The sequence below is a fragment of the Balaenoptera physalus genome (genome assembly GCF_965194825.1).
Source record: "Balaenoptera physalus genome assembly, chromosome: 1".
NCBI classification, from domain to species: domain Eukaryota; kingdom Metazoa; phylum Chordata; class Mammalia; order Artiodactyla; family Balaenopteridae; genus Balaenoptera; species Balaenoptera physalus.
The window spans coordinates 122,732,969-122,756,206 of NC_138882.1; positions in this window are offsets into that span (position 1 = coordinate 122,732,969).

A 23,238-nucleotide genomic window follows, 5' to 3' on the forward strand; every position below is an offset into this window, starting at 1 on the left:
TAAATCAACTGTATTTTTAGAAAATGAAATTTTAAAATTACGATTTACGGTAGCATCAAGTATGTTAAATACTTAGGAATAAATCTGACCAAAAATGTACAAGACCAACAAACTGAAACCTATTAAATTGCTGCATAAGTTAAAGAACTAAATAAACGGAGAGATATTGCATGTACATGGAGCAGAAGACTCAGTTTTGTTAAGATGTCAGTTCTCCCCCAAATTCATCTACAGATTCAATAGACTCCCAAGCAAAATTACTGTAAGTCTTTTATAAAATTAACAAGCTGATTCTAAAATTCATATGGACTTGTAATAGCTAAAACAACTTTGAAAAAGAAGAACTAATTTGGGAGGCTTACCCTACCTGGCTTAAAGATTATAAAACTATGGTATACTAGGGTTCTCCAGAGAAACAGAACTAATAGGAGACATATAGATATATATAAATATATGGAAATTTGTTATAAGAAATGGCTCATACAGGCTGAAAGCAAGAAGTCCTACAATGGGCATCTGCAAGCAGGAGAAGAAAAGCTGGTGGTATAACTCAGTCTGAGTCTGAAGGCATGAGGACCAGGGGAGTCAATGGTGTAAGTCTCAGTATGAAGGCCTGGGGAGGTGGGGAGTGCAGCTGGTGTAAGTACAGAGACCCAAGGCCTGAGAACCAAGAGCTCTGTCATCCGCAGGCAGGAGAAAATGGACGTCCTTGCTCAAGAGAATTTACCTTTCCTCCACCTTTCTGTTCTACTCGGGCCTTTAACAGATTGGCTGATGCCTACCTGCATGGGTGAGGGTGGATATTCTCTACTCAGTCTATTGATTCAGTTGCTAATGTCTTTTGGAAACGCTCTCACAGACACATTCAGAAATAATGTTTCACCAGCTATTTGGGCATCCCTTAGTCCAGTAAAGCTGAAACATGAAATTAACCATCATATACAGTAATCAACAGAATGTTCTATTGGTGTAAAGATAGACAAGTAGGTTAATGGAACAGAATAGAGAATCCAGAAAGAGACCTATGTGTGTGTGTATATATATATATATATTTTTTCAATTGATTCTTAACAAAGAAAAAAAGATAAGTTGCATATTCAGTGGATAAAGATAGTCTTTAAACAAAATGGTTCCTCAGCAATTAGACATCCATATTAAAAAATAATTTTGATCCATATGTCACACTATATAGAAAAAATAACTCAAAATATATCATATATACAAATGTAAAACCTAAAACTATAAGAGATTCTTTAGTTAAATTTTATTGATTTCTAGATTGTTGCATTGTAGTCAGAGTACATTCTCTGCATTATATCACTCTATGAATTTGTTTAGAGGGACTTTATGGACAGTTACGTGGTCAAATGTTGTACATGTTAAAAGTCCGCATGAAACGAGCTTTTCCACTAATTAGTAGGAAAATCAGTTCCACAGCAGTATTTCCTCCTGTCATCCCTGAGCTATTGAGATCACTCATTTGTAGATTCTTCATTTGCCTTAATGAAGAGAATATCCTCTAGGCTCTCCCAGGAAAGAGTCAGGTGGTGGGTTCTCTAGTCTCACATTAAATATCTATTCAAAATTCTCACATCTGGAGCCTTCTGAGCCTTTCTTTAATACTATTCCAAAACATTTCTAGTATCCTTGCTTCCTTTATGTAGGCATCATCAGGTCCAAGCTTCAAAAATGCCGCCTCAAACCATATTAAGACTGGCTCCAGCAGTCCTTGCCAGAATGTTGAATCACAAGGTAATGGGAGGATGTTCCCCATGCCAATAAAATTTCCCTTATCCAGTCTTATATTTCTCCACCTTCACTTCCACCAATCTACTCCCACAGGTGTACTCCTAGTTCCTTCAAGTACTTCTTAGCCAGGATCTGAAATTCCTTTTGTGTATAAAGTGCAGTCAACTTTGAGGTAGTTATGTTCTATAAAGACACTGAACCCTTACTCCTAGGGTAAATGCAGGGTTAGGTTTCTGCTAGCCTTGGGTCACAACATTTTCCTCAACTGATCAATACACAACCTTGTTTTATGTGTGGTTCTGTTTAAAGACAGCTTATTTAATATATATCATTGATTAATTAACATTGAACTCACAGCCAACAGCACTATAACTCATGCCTGAATGATGCATATTTAACATATATATTTTCTCCATAAGGCACATTACAGCTTTCCTGAACTTAAGAACACTAGACAGAATTTCAGAACTACCCTTGGGGGCCATTTTAAATAGCAAAATTGCCTAAAAAACCCCCCACAAAACTGTGAAAAATATGGCACTAAATAGACTGGAAAAAGAGCACTTGTTTATCACGTGAGAGCTGAGTGTGGCTTTGTTGGACCTCAGGTGAGTATGCATGCAACAAGTGGCTCAAATCTTTTGAGCTCTGTATATGACCACAAAAGTGCTGTGAATATTGATTTTAGGGTAACAAATAAATTTTAACAAGTAGACAAATTCACAAATATGGAGTTCATGAATAATCAGGATCAACTGTATTTTCCCCTCGAGCAGGGATTACGTCTCCCTGTTCAAGCAATGAGGAGTGGAGAAAGTAGATCCTGAAGATGACAAGCATTGTCTTTGAGGAACATGTCTCAATTGAGGTTCTTGCAAGATTTTTACCTAAGGGGAGACTGCTTCTTTCTAATAAGAGGCAGGAGTCTGTTCTGCTGTTCAGCATATTCTGGTGGTATTAGTCTCAGGCTTGCCTATGGGTCTTAAGATTCCATCCTTTTACTATCAGGTCCCTGTCTTTGATGCTGGAGACCTGGAAAGGCTGGGCATTCCATCTTAATCATAGCACTGACACTCTTACAAACAGATCTTGAGTCTAATTCTTATATAGCCTGCAGAAAATAAGGATTACCTTAAACACTACTATTAAGTTATAAATATGTGGATTAAGAATTGGATGACCTGAGCTTGTCTTTTTCTTCTTCAAGCTTTTAAAAGAGTTAACGAAAGCCTGCAGCAACTCCACAATCCTTACAATTATCGCTGGTCCCATAATTTTCAAATGTCATGTCTATCCTATAACCCAATGCTGTCTTTCATTTCCACCCTTTCCCAATCACAATCCACCACAGATAAGAGAGAATAACCAGAAAAATTCTAAAAATGAAAAGTAACTGAGAGAGAACTAGCTTTCTTTATCAGATGTTAAAATATATTTTAAAGCCAAGGTAGAGTTATGTCAGCATCATGACAGCATAAGACCACCGTGGTCATTTCTTCCCCCCCCCCACACACACACAAACAACAAAGGGGACAGCATCAGTTCCCTTTGACCTGCACCATGACCACTTGTTTGGGTTATTTAATTTGTCCCAGTTTGGGGGCAGTGGTATGATTTGAGCTTAAAAAATATTGGTACCATTTAAAGTCATTTTCTTCTTTATCCATCTCTCTTCATGAGGTTTCCTGATATTCCACCCTCCAGTCCCTTCATGGGAAGAGTGTTGGATTGGAGAATGGAATTGGTACAAAATTTGAAGTTGTTATTGTTTCAGACTTCAGTACTGGTGATAGTGTCTTAGTCAGGATAAGCTGAGTCATGCTTGACCCTGGGGGTAGGTGATTCACTCAAGATAGGAAAATCTCCTGAGAGCCTGCTTCCCCTCCCCACCCATAATGCTGTTAAAAAGTAGGGTGGGGAGAATTCTCTTCAGCTCTTAGGGGGAAAAAAGTGTTCCTAAGTGCAAGAAAGGTGTGATGGGCTTTACTGAGAAAATGTGTATTAGATAAGCTTCATTCAGGCATAAGTTATAGAGCAGTTGGCTGAGAGTTCAACGTGCCCATCCCCCGACCAACAACAAATATTCTTTGAATTTGTTGAATAAAAGTGACTTTGTGGGAGCTGGGGGTCCAGCACCACAGTCCTGGACCAACGCACACAGGAGGAATCTCACCCACCCATGCATCAGGTAATATAGGCAGAGGGACCTTGGTTCCAGCTGTGGACACTGATGTGACCCACATACTAGCTCTAGCCCCTCTCAAGCAGTCTGGAAGCCCCAGGGGAACACTGACTTAGGCAATTACCCATGGATGAGAGAGACTTTGCTGAAGTCCAGGTTTCCAGAGGAGAAGATCCAACATGCCACTGGAGAAAAAAATATGAGTTTTGAGTTTGGATGCATTGGTGTGGGTAAGAGGAACAGTTTGATTTTACCCGTCACTCCTCCCCCAAGGGAGGCACAATTTAGGATTAAGAGAACTCTTCCTTGGTCCATGGTTTCTCCCATGGGGGAAAAGGAGAGCATGTGAGTGAGAACCCAGCTTCCCCAGCTGTGTGGATTCTTCCAAAGAGGCTCACTTCTCCCTCACCCCATCTACAAAACTAAATGAAGAGCTCCATGGTTGGGGGACAGGAAGAGTCTGGGAAAGTTACACATAGAATGTTTGGAGAGCATTAAACTGACACTGATCCTATTAACTAAATATAGACTCCATCAAGAAGCCTGCCCACAAAATACTGAGGAAGCCCCACTTGTGGATACCCCTGACTGGGCCACGGGCAACCCCAGCACATCCTGTGCTTTACCCACACACCCTCTCCACTATGCAGCCAGCACACTGTACATGATCCCAAAGGTGGTGAGCAAAAACAAGCTTTAGAGGATGGCTAGTGAGCATGCACAGACAGCAGGCCCGAATCTTTGGGTCAGGAAGAGACCACAAACTTAAGCTGTAGCACCAACTTTGGAAAAACAAAAGAGAGGCTGTCAGGCACTCCACCTGGTGCACTGCAGGGTTGAGAGAAGGCATACAGGTTAAGAATTCTGCCACAAGAGGGAGCAGGTGTAACCATAGAAGGTCTGAGAAAGCCTCAAAATTTCTAGCAGGGCTGATGGAAGGTAATTCTCACCCAAAAGCAGTTAGTAAAGACTGGAAGAGGTGACTGCTATTCATATGCAAAGACAGCAACACAAAATTCTAAGGAACATGAAAAATCAAGAAAACATAACCACAAAAGGATCACAGTAGTCTTCCAGTAACTGAACCCAAAGACACGTAGATCTATGATTTACCCAATAAAAAATGGAAAATAGTCTGAGGGAAACTCAATGAGCTACAAGAAAACACAGAAAGACAACTCAACAAAATCACGAAAACAGTACATCAACAAAATGAGAAATTTAACAAAGAGATGTAAGTCATAAAAAGGGAACCAAACAGAAATTCTGGAGCTGAAAAATTCAGTGAATGAAATAAAAAATGCAATAGACAGCATCAACAACAGACTTGATCAAGCAGAAGAAAGAATCATTGAAATTGAAGATAAGATTTTTTAAATTGTTTAGTAAGAGGGGAAAAAAAAATAATGAAAGTCTGTGTAATCTATAGTATACCATCAAAATGGCCAATTTTCAAATCATTGGACTTCCAGAGGGAGAAGAGAAAAAAGGGGCAGAAAGCTTATTTATTTTTTAATTTTTAATTGTTAAAAATTGAAGTATAGTTGATTTACAATATTACATTAGTTTCAGATGTAGAGCACAGTGGTTAAATATTTCAATAGATTATACTCCATTTAAATCTATTATAAAATATTGACTATATTCCCTGTGCTGTACAGTATATCCTGTTGCTTATTTATTTTATACATAGTAGTTTGTGCTTTTTAACCCCTCATCCCTATTCTGCCTCTACCGCTATCCTGTCCCCACTGGTATCCACTGATTTGTTCTCTATATCTGTCAGTGTCTTTCTGTTTTGTTATATCCATTCATCTGTTTATTTTTTAGATCCCACGCATAAGTGATAACATACAGCATTTGTCTTTTTCTGTCTGACAAATTTCAGTAAGCATAATACCCTCTAGGCCCATCCATATTGTTGCAATTGGCAAAATTTCATTCTTTTTTATGGCAGAGTAATAGTCCAATGTGTGTGTGTGTGTGTGTGTGTGTGTGTGTGTGTGTGTGTGTGTATAGACATACACATATATATATACATCACATCTTCTTTATCCATTCATCTCTTGATAGACAGATTGCTTCTGTATCTTGGATACTGTAAATAATGCTGTTATGAATATTGGGGTGCCTGTATTTTTTTGAATTTTAGTGTTTTTATTTTCTTCAGATATATACCCAGGAGTGGAATTGCTGGATCATATAGTAGTTTTATTTTTAGTTTGTTAAGGAACCTCCATACTCTTTCCAAAACTGGCTGCACCAATTCACTTTCCCACCAACAGTGTGCTAGTGTTCCCTTTTCTCCACATCCTTGCCAACAGTTGTTATTTGTGGTCTTTTTGATGATAGCCATTCTGACAGGTGTGAGGTGATATCTCATTGTGTTTTTGGTTTGCAGATGATTACTGATGTTGAGCATTTTCCATGTGATTGTTGGCCATCTGTATATCTTCTTCAGAAAAATATCTATTCAGGCCTTGTGCCCATTTTTAATAGGATCATTTAGTGGGGGTTTTGTTTTTGGTATTGTGTTTTATGAGCTGTTTATATATTTTGAATATTAACCCCTTATCAGTCATATTGTTTGCAAATATTTTGTCCCATTCATTAGGTTATCTTTGTGTTTTATTGATGGTTTCCTTTGCTGTACAAAAGTTTAATTAGATCCCATTTGTTTATTTTTTCTTTTGTTTCCTTTGCCTTAGGAGACAGATCCAAAAAATATTCCTATGATTTATGTCAAAGATTGTTCTGTGTATGTTTTCTTCTAAGAGTTTTATGGTTTTCTGGTCTTATACTTAGGTCTTGAATCCATTTTGAGTTCATTTTTATATATGGTGTTGGAAAATGTTCTATTTTCATTCTTTACATATAGCTGTCCAGTTTTCTCAGCAACACTTATTGAAGAGACTGTCTTTTCCCCATTGTATATTCTTGCTTCCTTTGTCATAGATTACTTTACCATAAGTCTATAGATTTATTTCTGGCCTCTCTATTCTGATCCATTGATGTATGTGTCTGTTTTTGTGCCAGTACCTTACACAGTCACCCAAATACATACATGCACCTCAATGTTCATAGAAGCATTATTTACAATTGCCAAGATACTGAAGCAACCTAGGTGTCCATCAACAGACGAATGGATAAAGAAGATGTGGTGTGTGTATATACATATATATATTCAATTTTATATATATATATATATATATATATATATATATATTATGGAATATTACTCAGCTGTAAAAAAGAATAAATTTTTGCCATTTGCAACAACGTGGATAGATCTGGAGGGTATAATGCCAAGTGAAATAAGTCAGACAGAAAAAGACAAATACTGTGTTATCACTTATGTGGGGAATCTAAAATACAAACAGATGAATGGATATATCAAAACAGAAATAGACTGACAGATATAGAGAACAAACTAGTGGATACCAGTTGGGAGAAGGTAGGGAGGAGGGACAAGATAAGAGTGAGGGGTTAACAGACACAAACCACTATGTATAAAATAAATAAACTACAAGGATATAATATACAGCACAGGGAATATAGCCAATATTATACAATAACTTTAAATGGAGCATAATCTATAAAAATATTGAATCACTATGATGTACACCTGAAACTAATAAAATATTGTGAATCAACTATAGTTCAATTTTTAAAAATTAAAAAAAGAAAGAAGAATAAAGCTGGCAACTGAGAAGGAAGAGGTAAAAAATGGTGAAAGGAGTTTTTCAAGCTGAAATGAAAGGTTGCTTATTAATAACATAAAACATTTGAAAGTATGCAACACACTCATAAAGGTAAGCATATAGTCAAATTCAGAATAATGTAATGTAATATGGTGGTGTGTCAACTCTAGTGTAAGGTTAAAGACAAGAGGATTAAAAATAACTATAGCTACACAATTTGTTAATCAATATACAATATAAAATGTGGTTAATTGTGACATCAAAAACAGAAAAGGAGGGGGTAAAAAGGTACAGCTTTTGTATGTGATTGAAATTAAGTTGTTATCAGTGTAAAATAAGCTGTTATATATATAAGATGTTTTATGTAAGCTTTGTGGTAACCACAAAGCAAAAAACTTACAGTAAATTCACAAAAGTTAAAGAGAAGAGAACCAGAGCATACCACTATGGACAATCATCAATTCACAAAGGCAGCAAGAGAGGAAAAAAAAGAACAAGGAAACTAGAAAACAGCCAAAAAATAATTAATAAGATGGCATTAAGAAGTTCTACCTACCAATAATTACTCTAAATGTAAGTGGGTTGAATTCTCCAATCAGAAGGCATAGAGTGGATGGATGGATTAAAAAAAGCAAGACCCAACTATATGCTGCCTACAAGAGACTCACTTCAGCTTTAAGGACACACATAGGTTAAAAGTGAAGGGATAGGGCTTCCCTGGTGGTGCAGTGGCTGAGAATCTGCCTGCCAATACAGGGTACACAGGTTCGAGCCCTGGTCTGGGAAGATCCCGCATGCCGCGGAGCAACTAGGCCTGTGAGCCACAACTACTGAGCCTGCAAGTCTGGAGCCTGTGCTCCGCAACGAGAGGCCGCAACAGTGAGAGGCCTACGCACCGCGATGAAGAGTGGCCCCCACTTGCCGCAACTAGAGAAAGCCCTCGCACAGAAACGAAGACCCAACACAGCCAAAAATAAATAAATTAATTAATTAATAAAAAAAAGTGAAGGGATAGAATAAGGTATTCCATGGAAGTAAAACCAAAAGAAAGCAGGGGAAGCTATAATTTTATCAGACAACATAGACTTTAAGCCAAAAACAGTAACTAGAGACAAAGAAGGTCATTACATAATGATAACAGGGTCAATTTATCAAGAAGATAAAACAATTGTAAACACATATGCACCCAACATAGGAATACTTAAATATATTAAGCAAATACTAACAGATTTGAAGGGAGAAATAGACAACAATACACTAATTATAAGGGACTTTAATACTCCACTTTAAACAATGGATAGCTCATCCAGACAGAAAATCAACAATGAAATGGTGAAATTGAACCGTATGTAAGACCAAATGGTCCTGACAGACAAAATAGAACATTCCATCCAACAGCAGCAGATGCACATTCTTCTCAAGTACACATGGAACATTCTCCAGGACAGATCATATAATTGATCACAAAACAAGTCTTAACAAATTTAAGCAGAGTCAATTTATACCAAGTATCTCTTCCGATCACGATAGTATGAAACAAGAAATCAATGATAGGATTTGCTGACGAATTGGTTGTATGATGTGAGAGGAAGGATGGAACCAAGGAAGACACATAGCTTTTTTAGACAGTGCTACTCAAAAGAATAAAATTTGAAATGTGTTAAGGCAAGGGAAGTGAGGGGGAGGGGGAAGTGCTGGAAGGCATTGAGGAGAGTGGAAATCAAGAGTTTGGTTTTGGACACATTAAGTATAGAAATGACCATTAAACACCCTATGTCAAGTTGTCAAGGAGACAACTGGGTATGGGAGTCTGGAGCTCAGGTGAAAGGTTAGAGCTATAATTGTCCCTAATGTACAGGTCTCTTACAGGACTTTATCATTACACCTAAGAACCTGGCACGAGTTCCCTGAAACACTTGTCTAGAAGATAGTTCGGGAGATATCTCAGTCCATGCTGCACCCAAAATTAATGTCTCACCCTCAAATTCTGTCAACAGACCAAAATTTCTCCCTCCTTCTATCTCTCTCTTTCCTCTCTCCTCTTTTTTTTTCTTCACCATCTGCTGTACTCCCTAGGAAATAAAAAGAAGGTTTGCGTCCTGCTTCCTGATTCCTCAAGAGGAGGCAAGTACTGACCCTAACAGTGGAGTAATGTCTTTTTCGTTGAACAATACTTCCTCAAAAGAGGCTGGATCAGAACCAGCATGACACCTACCAAGTAGAATAGGGACAAGAAAAGGCAAATAGTAAATTTTTTAGAAGAATATAATCCTTCCAAAGACCTACACCTAACCTTGATATATATTACTTGTCCAGGGAAATTACTAAGATTAAATTCTCATGCCAATACTATTCCACTGATTCCTCTTTCAATACTTTCATTGTGATTCAGTCAAAACTTTACTTTGATAAATACTGCTAGAATGTTAGTAGATATTATATTAAGAAATAACCAGTCATAATAAGAAAATTGGTAATATAGTTAAATACAGAGTTTGCCTTACATTCCCAATAAGATTGCTTAAACGATCTTTTCTTATGGTCTAAATCATTATCTAGACCAAATTCTTATTTATTTACTTTAGCTCAGAATTTAAATCACTTTTCTCAAAAATGTCTCCTTTTACTTGTCACGCCACTACAGTAAAGACAGAAATTTATAAGCATATTAAGTTACTCCCTTGCTTAATTACCTCTACTATTTTTCTCACTGATTATAAAAACAACTTCAAACTCCATAGCCTCATTTCAGCCTGCACAGGAATATTAGTGTTTGGTGCACCACAGAGAAGAAGATTCAAGAGTGATGTTTTTGAAATGACTGGGGACATGGTTATATAAGGGGACGGGGTTAGGGGAGAACTTTCAGTAGTGGGAACAGCCTGAACAGTTGATAAGCAAACCTATCTGGGACTGGAGTGCAAAACATAGGCTAGAATACAGAAGAAAGTAAGTTGTGTGGGATTCAATTCTAGAGGGCCTATAAAGGCTTTTATTAGGTATTTTAGTTGACTTGAACTGGTATTCGGAGAGCTTTTTATGGCATCTGAAAAGGGGAATACAATGATAAAACTTCTCCTTTAGGAATATGATTCGTACTATAATTTGCAGGTTAGGTTGGTCCAGAGACTGTACTATCTTTCTGAGGCTTCCAATTTAGTAAATTAAATCAGAAACACCAAGAAACATTTGTAGTTGGTTTAATCCCATATATCTATTTCTTTTGATTAGTACTGCAGTTCTGATGAACTGAGAAACCTCGTATATAGTCTCAGTGAGGGAACACACAGAATATGATAGTGAACAATCAATATAATGTCTTTCCTGGACTTATGCCCTGGGATACTTTTTAAATAACATTTTCTCTGAAGCTTAAAAATAAGAATGAAGATTGATTTAGTCATCCTCCACGGAATGTGTGTGTGTGTGCGCGCGTATATGTGTGATACTAGGTTTTGAGGACAATTACAAGGGCAAGAAAGTTTTGGGTTTTGGCTTTAGTTAATGTAGATACTGGTTGAAGTTAACTAGGACAAAATGCATTTGAAGTTCCCATTGCAGTATCACATTAGCTAATTTATAACAACATGCATTTTCATAATACTCTCAAAGGGTTTGCTTTAATGTTGAAAAATAGTTTCTGAATGAAATAAAATTTATATATTCTTTGGGCTTAACAAGCTCAAGAGTTCTCTTCAATTAAAGACACATAATATTTATAAGAAAGATGATCCACAGTGGGAGTTTTGTGATTTCTTGGACTCTCTAGGTCTAATTTCTGAATTCTAAGTTCATTTTTTTCTAGTTTTAGAGAAATAAGTTGGCAGAGCATGTAAGTACCTTGTATAGTTTTTCTTGTTCTTCTAAAACTACCAAAAGTTTCCATTTTTATCTTTAGAGAATGAAAGTGGTTGAAATAATTGGGAAAAATAGAAAAATAACATTTTCTAGACTTTAAAGAAGAGGATCTGAATAAATCTGTTTCTCTAGAAATACCAAGGCAAGGAAAAGTGTGAATATACCAACATATCTGGAACATTATAATTCAATTAGAGAAAAGCATTCTGTCTTTAGAAAGGGCATTATGTGTAATTTTCTCCATACAGACTCAGTAACTGTATAAAAACATTTTATGAAATAAAGAGAATGAGGTCAGGTTCATGAATTTTTAGTTCATGCATCCTTTTAAGATGGTATTTTGGAACAACTACATTTCTGGGGTAGCAGATGGGATGACCATGGGGTAGCCCATGGGCCAGGACCTAAAGAAGCTTGATAATATCTGGAAGGCTAGGTAAAGTGTTCTTCAAAATAAGTCTTTAAAGGCACACAATCATAGGCTATGTCTAGTTCTGGAAATTTCAGAAGTAATTCAAGTTTACTAAAAAGGAGAAAATGACGAGAGAAACTTGCAGATGAGTGGAGCATAGGTTTAGAGCTGGAACTCTGGAGACAAAGACACAGACACTGCTTTCAAGGCCAGTCTTTGTGCTGGATCAGATGCTCTGCATTTCTATTCCGTCAACTGTCTAACCCTCATTTCCCTCATCATAAAATGGGAGAAATTAGTGCCTATTTTATGATATTGCTGAAAAGATTAAAATGGGATAAACCATGCAAAGTACTTAGCATAGCATATGATGCAAAGTAAATGCTAAATAAAAATGTTGGTTGCATTTTGCCAGCATTGTTGCTATAGTTTCTGTATCAGCCAGGTTCATTCAGAGAAGAAAAGCCACTATGAGTTACATAGAATAAGGAATTTATTATGTGGATCATATGGACCTTACACAAATGCAGAAGCTAGTCAAGAAATCTATGCCAGACTAGGTGGCCTTTTTACCTGGTGTTGGGGCTAAGCTCACTATAGGTTAGCTGGGCTGGCAGTTGAAGAGAGCTGGATGAGAATGTTGGGGGTGCGGTAGGGGGAAGCGGGGAGCAAGGACAAGCTACATCTTGCAATGATGAAGGGAACCCATGATAACAAACTGGATTCCATGAGGATACCTGGAACCTCAGTGGTGTGAGGGACCTACTGGAGAAGCTGGTGTTCTTTACCATGGAGTTTCATATATACCTAGCCTGGGACACTAAGAAGAGATCTGGGGGGAGCTGGAGAAGCTGTGAGCCCCGGTGGTATCCCACACAACAAGGTTAACTAGAAGATCAGCAACAAGTGTGAGTTGCCATACTGCCTGGCACCCGACACCAAATTTTAGAACACAAAAACAGTAGCTTTAAAATGTTTCTGCCATATAAATTTTGAGCAAATTTCTTTGTGACCAACCCTAACATGGGACTACACAGGAAAGGGAATTATGGGAAACAACCCAGCTTGACCAAGCTGAAACAGTAAAAAGCCATCACAGTTCACCTCCTGTCAACTTGGTATTTGTACACACTTCTTTAAAACTCTACTTGAACTCTACTTAATGGTCAAGTACAGATGACAGCAAAATCAAGCATCCATCTAACATGATGCAAATATCTCTTACATAACCAAAATCATGCAAACCCTCTCTCCAAAGAGGATACAAATTCCCCGTATATATTTTGATAGATTATGTACATTTCTCTTCTAGCTGAATCACATATGCTTTTGATAGTCGATAACTTAAATTCTAAGATATCAGACTATTATTAACACATCTTATGTTAGATAAGAGAGAAATGGATGAGGGGGAAAGATTGGTTACTGTATACACAAACATATTCATATCAAACGCAAGGACCAGATACTTATAATTGTTATACTGTTTCTTTCTACAACTAGTCATGTAGTTGTAGCTGTGTAACATCTCCTTTTGCTACCTATTTGCCCTCAGCAAGTAGTTTGGAAGCTCATGGTTACTTCTTTTGTGGGTGACTCAAATTTTCATTCCTGAGGGGTGTGAGTCATTAGGAGCCCTGCCTATATTGGGTTGTTGTAGTTTTCCACCGACTTATTTTTAAAAAGCTTTGTTGAAGTTTAATTTACATGTATATAATTTTCACTCATTTAACACAGTTCAGTGATTTTTAGTAAATTTTCAGATTTGTTTAATCATCATCACTCTTCAGTTTTAGAACATTTCCATAATCCCAAAGAGATCCCTTGTGTTCCTTGGAAAGTAATCCCCATTCCCACCCTCAGAGCCAGGAAACAACTAATCTACTTTCTGACTCTGTAGATTTGCCTTTTCTGGACATTTCATATAAATGAAATTGTACAGTATGTGATCTTTTGCATTTGGCTTCTTTTAAGTAGCATAATATTTTTGAGGATCATCCATATTGTAGTATATATCAGTATTTTTTTCCTTTGACTTATATCACAGTACATGAAAGTTTTTTGAGTTGCTCACAGTGATCTCCTGCATTCCAGACATGCTCTTCCTTACCTCATTGTATAGTATCAGTGTCCCCTTGATAGTCAGGATCAATCACTCCAGTAATACATTTAACTCTCTTCTTTGTTGATTCACAGGTTTAATAAACCCCAAGCAGGCAGGTAGCAATCTCAGCTTCTACTTTAATGGAACTACTGCTGTGTCTGGATGGAAATATGCCATCCTTAAGAACTAGGAATGCTAGACCAGCAGAGCCCAAAGTCATGGACACAGGAAGCAAAACTTTTCATAGAGTATCACAAAGGGAAGTGCCTGTGTAAAAAAGAAAAATATGCAACAATTAAAATAATTTAAAAACATGACTATATACATAGCCCCAGCTTGTCTAATCTGTTTGGATGCCCTTCTCAACCTTGTAAATCTGCCTGGTAGGGGTGTGATGACCATATGGACTAGGAACTCTGATCTGATGGGAAATGACTGCTCCCTTTGCATAATAACAGTCACAAGGCAAACAAAGATGTTATTTAAAAAATTTTTGTGTTATCATTTATCATGATTTTTGTATTAATTTTGATTTTAAAATATTACATTAAAATATTGTTGACCCTGATTACTACATTTTTGGCACCTAGTTAAATTTTGCACCATCAGTGAGTGCTTCACTCATCTCATCTTAATTCTGGCCCTGATTAGAAGCAATACTGAGAAGAAGCATTCCCATTTCAACCAGTTATTCCCAGATGTATAAATTCTTGGAAATGGGAGGAGGAGCATCATATACTGGTCACTGATTTAGAATATACATTGCATCCTACAGATCATTACCCCAGCCTCGCAAGGTGTTGTCATTTTAACTGAGTCTTCAAAAGGCTATCCCACCATTCTATCAGGCTTGCTACTTCAGGGTGATTTGATGTGGCCCACTGCCACATTTCATTTGCTATAAAGTGAACTCCTCGGTGAGAAGCAATGTTGTGTGGAATATAATGATGGTGAATAAGACGTTTTCTAAGTTCACAGGTGATGGTTTTGGCAGATGCACTGTAAACAGGGAAAGCAAATCCACAGCCAGAGTAAGTGTCTACCATAATGAGAACAAAGTGATCTATCTTCCATGACAGAAATAGGCAATGTAATCAGTCAGGAGGTTCTCTGATTTCCCTGCGGAATGGTCCCATATGTTTAGTAGATTACGTAGCCAGCTCAGCCTTAGTGATTAGAAGTCTGTATTGCTAAGCAAATACATAACCTCCATTTGGACAGTTTGTCATGATTGCATTGGGCAAGGATGAGGTAGCTAGGGAAAGAGGTTGACTGATGTCTGTAGAATTGGTCATCTTGTTCACTTGATAATTAACAGCTCTTTCTGTTGAGCTTGTTCTTTGGTAAGCATCTGTCTGGGACACAAATATCTTTGCTTCCAGAAACAACTATCCATGGACCCTTTCTCCAGATCTCTTTGTCACCAGTTTTCCAGCTGTGTTCCTACCAATTCTCTGACAATCCAGCCAAATTATTAGCTTTTGTCCATGACTTAGAGTAGATTTCTACCTTTGGTATTCCAGGAAAAATAAAAAAACAGATAGATTGGCTGAAGTCCTGCCCACTGGAAGGATTTCCCTTCAAGACCACTCCAGCGTGGGACTGTAGTGCTAAGTCACCCACAGTTCACTTTTGCGGTGTCAGATATCACGCAGAACCGAATGTAAAATTAAACTCTTTTTTCCCTGAGTTAACTGGCAATGGAAAACACTCCATAAGAAGGAGGAACTGTAGCAACAAGGGGGGCCTTGGAAACCTGGGCTACTTGCTCACGCAACTTATTTGTACCTACAGGACCTTCTCAAGTCCAGCTTCATATACACCACTTCTATTTTACAATCAAGCACAATTGTGCACACCCGATATTATGACTTAGTGTATTAGACAACACTCAGTTCATGATGGGCAGCTCAGGTTGCATGTTACTTTCTGGCCCAGGGTAAGTCAGTATTCTATCTTTACTAGGGCTCAGTAACAAACTGGATGTTCTTTCTTAGAAGAAGTATAGTTATGTGCTGAGAGTGGCATAGCTTTGCTCAAAAATCTTAAATGTCTTCCCTGTAACTCATTTATAGACACCTGTCAAAGGCTCCATGCAGCATCCCTGTCTGCCACATACACTTTAAGTATCACGTCTGCTGGGTCATATGACCCAAGTGGCAGAGCAGCTTGCATGGCAGCCTGGCCCATGTCAAAGCCTTTATTTCTTCTACACTTCATCAAAACTGGCAACTTTTCCAATTACACAGTAAATGCTTCAGAATAGTATACCCAAATGAATATACGTACTACCTCCAAAATCCAAAGACACCCGCTAATTGTTATGCTTCTTTCTTAGTAGTAAAGGGGCCAGATACAGCAATTTGTCCTTTACCCCTTTGGAAGGGGTAGCTTAATGTGCCTTGAACATTGGAACCCTAGAAATTTACTGAGGTGTCAGACCTCTGAGTTTTTGTAACTTTATTTCTTTTTTTCTTTTTATAAATTTATTTATTTTATTTATTTTTGGCCACATGGGGTCTTCGTTGCTGCTCAGACTTTCTCTAGTTGCAGAAAGCGGGGGCTACTCTTCGTTGCGATGCGCGGGCTTTCATTGTGGTGGCTTCTCTTGTTGCGGAGCACAGGCTCTAGGCGTGTGGGCTTCAGTAGTTGTGGCTCGCGGGCTCAGTAGTTGTGGCTTGTGGGCTCTAGAGCACAGGCTCAGTAGTTCTGGTGCACGGGCTTAACTGCTCCATGGCACGTGGGATCTTCCCGGACCAGGGCGCAAACCCATGTCCCCTGCATTGGCAGGCGGATTCTTAACCACTGAGCCACCAGGGAAGTCCCTTGTGACTTTATTTCTTACCACCAGACATTCATGCATCTTACCAAAATGTCTAGAAGAGTTTCTACTTCCTGCATACCAGGCCAATCATCATGATATCGTCAAAAAAATTGACCATAGTAACATCCTATGGAATGCAGGGGCAGTCAAGGTCCTTGAGGACCAGATCTTGGCATGGGTTGAAGAATTGCTATAACCTTGAGGTAGGAGAATTGTTGGCCCTAGTAGTTAAAAAGAAACTATTTCTGATAATTTTCCTAGTAGGTTTAGAGAATAAAAACATAAGCTGGGTGAACAGCTTGCATGCAAGTCATCAGGGATATGTCGATTTGCACCAGCAACAAACTTCATATGGAATAGGAGCTGCAGTTGAAGCTAACATCTGATTAAGTTCACAATAATCCACTGTCATTCTCCGAGGTCCATCAATCTTTTGTATGCATCATGTCATTCTTTTGCTTGAAACACTCCAATATCTCCCTCAGCCTACAGGACAAAATCGAAAATCCTCAGCCTCAGCCTTTTGTGTTCAGCCTAAGAAACACCTCGTGTTATTTTCATGTTTTCTTTCAAGTATTTTAAAGGTTTTTCTTCCTTAGTGAATTTACTCTATTTTGAATATATGGAGTAGGTAAATATAGAATTTTTTCATGTGAGTAGCAATTTTTTTCAGCAACATTTATTTAAAGATCCATCATTTCACCAATGATTTCTTATTCCCCCCTTGTCACTTATCAAGGTTCCATATATTCATGCATCTGTTTCTGAGTTTTTCACTTGGTTCCATATGTCTGTTCCAGATGAATGTTTGTTTTGTTTTACCCTAAACCACTGGGAAGTCCTTAGAGAAGGCAGTATATAGTTTCTCCCAGCTTTATGTAGCTCTCTCAACTCTGTTGTCACCCATGCATGACACCCATGACCTGGATTTGCCTCCTCACACAAACATTAAAATTCCAGCTCTCTGCCTTTAAGGACTATATTCAGTTCTGATAAGCTTATAAGCTATTACTCACCATGCTAACTTTGATTTCCTGCTTATTTCTGGCACTTTGGATTTTCCTTTTCTTAATTTTGAGTTCACTAAAAAATTTAAAAATATATTTTTTGCAGTGTTTCTATGTGTTTAAAGTATGTACATGGTGTATCTTCCATGTCAGATCAGTTCATCATATTTACCACATTTCTATTATTTGGGAATTTTTCTTCTTTCCTTGAAATTATTTTCTTTGTTCCTAAATTCTCCACCCACTCGACTAATATTCATTGCCTCAGGGTAAAGCAGGTAAAGTTCTACAACAAAGACGTTTGTAGAGATGTTAAGTGGAATTTTTTAAACACTCAGCAGGCACACAGTCTGAAACCAAAGAGCTTTTGATTTGCAAGGGCTAGGACTTCAGAGGAAAGTTGTTTGTTTTGATTTCTAAAAAGATTTGGCTTGGATCATCAAAGCTAGAACCTGCAGGACTAGAGCACAGATATTATAAAAGATAAATGTTGAGTAGGGCAAAATACAGAGTACAATATTAGCCCCTTAGAGGAAGCACAGAAAATAAATGACAATCAAAAAGTCAGTATTATCTAAAGGGAGTCACTACAGCAGGAGGCAAGGGAACCCTGTAGCAGAAGCTACAGGTAGACCACCCCAAAAGGGGTCCAGATGGAGGATTCAGCTGAGTCTCAAAGAATCAGCAAGCCTGTGAGAGCCAGAGTGATGCCTGGGGTAATCATCCAGTCCTATTCAATCCCAGACATCAAACAACAAGCTACTTTATTAGTGGTGGAGACGAGTAAGGACCAGAGGGCATCAAGAGAACCAGAAGCCCCTCTTCCACTATAGTGATAATGGATAATATTTACTGAGAATTTACTATGTGTTAGAACCTGTTTATAGCATTCACATGCCCTATCTAATTTAATTATAGTAACAACCTATGAGATTGGTGGTGTTATTATCTCTATTTTAAAGATGAGGCAATAAAATACAGAAAATTTATGGTCATATGGCTAGAATTTGGTAGATTCAGGGTTTAAATTCCTATGTATCCAGACCCTACTAAAGGGAGAAATAAGGAGAAAATCCTTTAGAGGAATGAAAAGCAAGATGGGAGTTTGAATTTGAAAATGATTTGGGGGGCAGAGTCAAGATGGCGAACTAGGGGGGAGGAGCTTCAAAAGACGCGGAGATCACCTTCCTCTCCCCAAATATATCAGAAATACATCTACAGGTGGAACAGCTCCTACAGAACACCTACTGAACGCTGGCAGAAGACCTCAGACCTCCCAAAAGGCAAGAAACTCCCCACATACCTGGGTAGGGCAAAAGAAAAAAGAAAAAGCAGAGACAAAAGAATAGGGACGGGACCTGCACCAGTGGGAGGGAGCTGTGAAGGAGGAAAGGTTTCCACACACTAGGAAGCCCCTTTGCGGGCGGAGACTGCGGGCGGCGGAGGGGGAAGCTTCGGAGCCACGGAGGAGAGCGCAGCCACAGGGGTGCGGAGGGCAAAGCGGAGAGATTCCTGCACAGAGGCTCGGCGCCGAGCAGCACTCACCAGCCCGAGAGGCTTGTCTGCTCACCCGCCGGGGCGGGCGGGGCTGGGAGCTGAGGCTCGGGCTTCGGTCGTATTGCAGGGAGAGGACTGGGGTTGGCGGCGTGAACACAGCCTGAAGGGGCTAGTGCGCCACAGCTAGCCGGGAGGGAGTCTGGGAAAAGGTCTGGAGCTGCCAAAGACGCAAGAGACTTTTTCTTGCCTCTTTGCTTCCTGGTGGGTGAGGGGAGGAGATTAACAGTGCCGCTTAAAGGAGCTTCAGAGACTGGCGCGAGCCGCAGGTATCAGCACGGACCCCAGAGACGGGCATGAGACGCTAAGGCTGCTGCTGCTGCCACCAAGAAGCCTGTGTGCAAGCACAGGTCACTATCCACACTGCCCCTCCCAGGAGCTTGTACAGCCCGCCACTGCCTGGGTCCCGTGATCCAGGGACAACTTCCCTGGGAGAACACACAGCGCGCCTCAGGCTGGTGCAAGGTCACGCTGACCTCTGCCGCTGCAGGCTCGCCCCTCCCTCCCCACTGCCTGACTGAGCCAGAGCTCCCGAATCAGCTGCTCCTTTAACCCTGTCCTGTCTGAGCAAAGAACAGACGCCCTCAGGTGACCTACACGCAGAGGTGGGTCCAAATACAAAGCTGAACCCCGGGAGCTGTGCGAACAAAGAAGAGAAAGGGAAATTTCTCCCAGCAGCCTCAGGAACAATGGACTAAATCTCCACAATCAACTTGATGTACCCTGCCTCTGTGGAACACCTGAATAGACAAGGAATCATTCCAAACTGAGGAGGTGGACTTTGGGAGCAAAGATATATATATATATATAAATAAATATATATATTTATTATATATATAAATATATATATATATATATTTTTCCCTTTTTCTCTTTTTGTGAGTGTGTATGTGTATGCTTCTGTGTGTGATTTTGTCTGTATAGCTTTGATTTTACCACTTGTTCTAGGGTTCTGTCTGTCCGTTTTTAAAAAATATTTTTTATTACTTTAAAAAATTTTTTTCTTAATAATTATTTTTTATTTTAATAACTTTATTTTATTTTATTTTACTTTATCTTATTTTATTTTATTTTATCATCTTTCTTTCTTTCTTTTCTCCCTTTTATTCTGAGCCATGTGGATGAAAGGCTCTTGGTGCTCCAGCCAGGCATCAGGGCTCTGCCTCTGTGGTGGGAGACCCAAGTTCAGGACACTGGTCCACAAGAGCCCTCCCAGCACCACGTAATATCAAATGATGAAAATCTCACAGAGATCTTCATCTCAACATCAAGACCCAGCTTCACTCAACGACTAGCAAGCTCCAGTGCTGGACACCCTATGCCAAACAACTAGCAAGACAGGAACACAGACCCATCCATTAGCAGAGAGGCTGCCTAAAATCATAATAAGGCCACAGACACCACAAAACACACCACCACACGTGGACCTGCCCACCAGAAAGAAAAGATCCAGCCTCATCCACCAGAACACGGGCACTAGTCCCCTCCACCAGGAATCCTACACAACCCACTGAACCAACCTTAGCCACTGGGGACAGACACCAAAATCAATGGGAACTCTGAACCTGTGGCCTGCGAAAAGGAAACCCCAAACACAGTAAGTTAAGCAAAATGAGAAGACAAAAAAACACACAGCAGATGAAGGAGCAAGGCAAAAACACATCAGACCTAAAAAAAGAAGAGGAAATAGGCAGTCTACCTGAAAAAGAATTCAGAATAATGATAGTAAAGATGATCTAAAATCTTGGAAAGAGAATAGAGAAAATACAAGAAACGTTTAACAAGGACCGAGAAGAACTAAAGAGCAAACAAACAATGATGAACAACACAATAAATGAAATTAAAAATTCTCTAGAAGGGATCAATAGCAGAATAACTGAGGCAGAAGAACGGATAAGTGACCTGGAAGATAAAATAGTGGAAATAACTACTGCAGAGCAGAATAAAGAAAAAAGAATGAAAAGAATTGAGGACAGTCTCAGAGACCTCTGGGACAACATTAAACACACCAACATTTGAATTATAGAGGTCCCAGAAGAAGAAGAGAAAAAGAAAGGGACTGAGAAAATATTTGAAGAGATTATACTTGAAAACTTCCCTAATATGGGAAATGAAATAGTTAATCAAGTCCAGGAAGCACAGAGAGTCCCATACAGGATACATCCAAGGAGAAACACGCCAAGACACATATTAATCAAACTATAAAAAATTAAATACAAAGAAAAAATATTAAAAGCAACAAGGGAAAAACAACAAATAACACACAAGGGAATCCCCATAATGTTAACAGCTGATCTTTCAGCAGAAACTCTGCAAGCCAGAAGGGGGTGGCAGGAAATATTTAAAGTGATGAAAGGGAAAAACCTACAACCAACATTTCTCTACCCAGCAAGGATCTCATTCAGATTCGTTGGAGAAATTAAAACCTTTACAGACAAGCAAAAGTTAAGAGAATGCAGCACCACCAAAACAGCTTTACAACAAATGCTAAAGGAACTTCCCTAGGCAGGAAACACCAGAGAAGGAAAAGACCTACAATAACAAACCCAAAACAATTAAGAAAATGGTAATAGGTACATACATATCGATAATTACCTTAAATGTAAATGGATTAAATGCTCCAACCAAAAGACATAGATGGGCTGAATGGATACAAAAACAAGACCCATATATATGCTGTCTACAAGAGACCCACTTCAGACCTAGGGACACATACAGACTGAAAGTGAGGGGATGGAAAAAGATATTCCATGTAAATGGATATCAAAAGAAAGCTGGAGTAGCAATTCTCATATCAGACAAAATAGACTTTAAAATAAAGACTGTTACAAGAGACAAAGAAGGACACTACATAATGATCAAGGGATTGATCCAAGAAGAAGATATAACAATTGTAAATATTTATTCAACCAACATAGGAGCACCTCAATACATAAGGCAAATACTAACAGCTATAAAAGGGGAAATCGACAGTAACACAATCGTAGTAGGGGACTTTAACACCCCACTTTCACCAATGGACAGATCATCCAAAATGAAAATAAATAAGGAAACACAGCTTTAAATGACACATTAAACAAGATGGACTTAATTGATATTTATAGGACATTCCATCCAAAAACAACAGAATACACCTTCTTCTCAAGTGCTCAGGGAACATTATCCAGGATAGATCATATCTTGGGTCCCAAATCAAGCCTTGGTAAATTTAAGGAAACTGAAATCATGTCAAATATCTTTTCCAACCACAGCACTATGAGACTAGCTATCAATTACAGGAAAAAATCTGTAAAAAATACAAACACATGGAGGCTAAACCATACACTACTTAATAACCCAGAGATCAGTGAAGAAATCAAAGAGGAAATCAAAAAATACCTAGAAACAAATGACAATGAAAACACGATGACCCAAAACCTATGGGATGCAGCAAAAGGAGTCCTAAGAGGGAAGTTTATAGCAATACAATCCTTCCTTAAGAAACAAGAAGGATCTCAAATAAACAACCTAATCTTACACCTAAAGCAATTAGAGAAAGATGAATAATAAAACCCAAAGTTAGCAGAAGGAAAGAAATCATAAAGATCAGAGCAGAAATAAATGAAAATAAACAAAGGAAACAATAACAAAGTTCAGTAAAACTAAAAGCTGGTTCTTTGAGAAGATAAACAAAATTGATAAATCATTAGTCAGACTCATCAAGAAAAAAAGGGAGACGACTCAAATCAATAGAATTGGAAGTGAAAAAGGAGAAGTAACAACTGACATTGCAGAAATACAACGGATCATGAGAGATTACTACAAGCAACTCTATGACAATAAAATGGACAACCTGGAAGAAATGGAA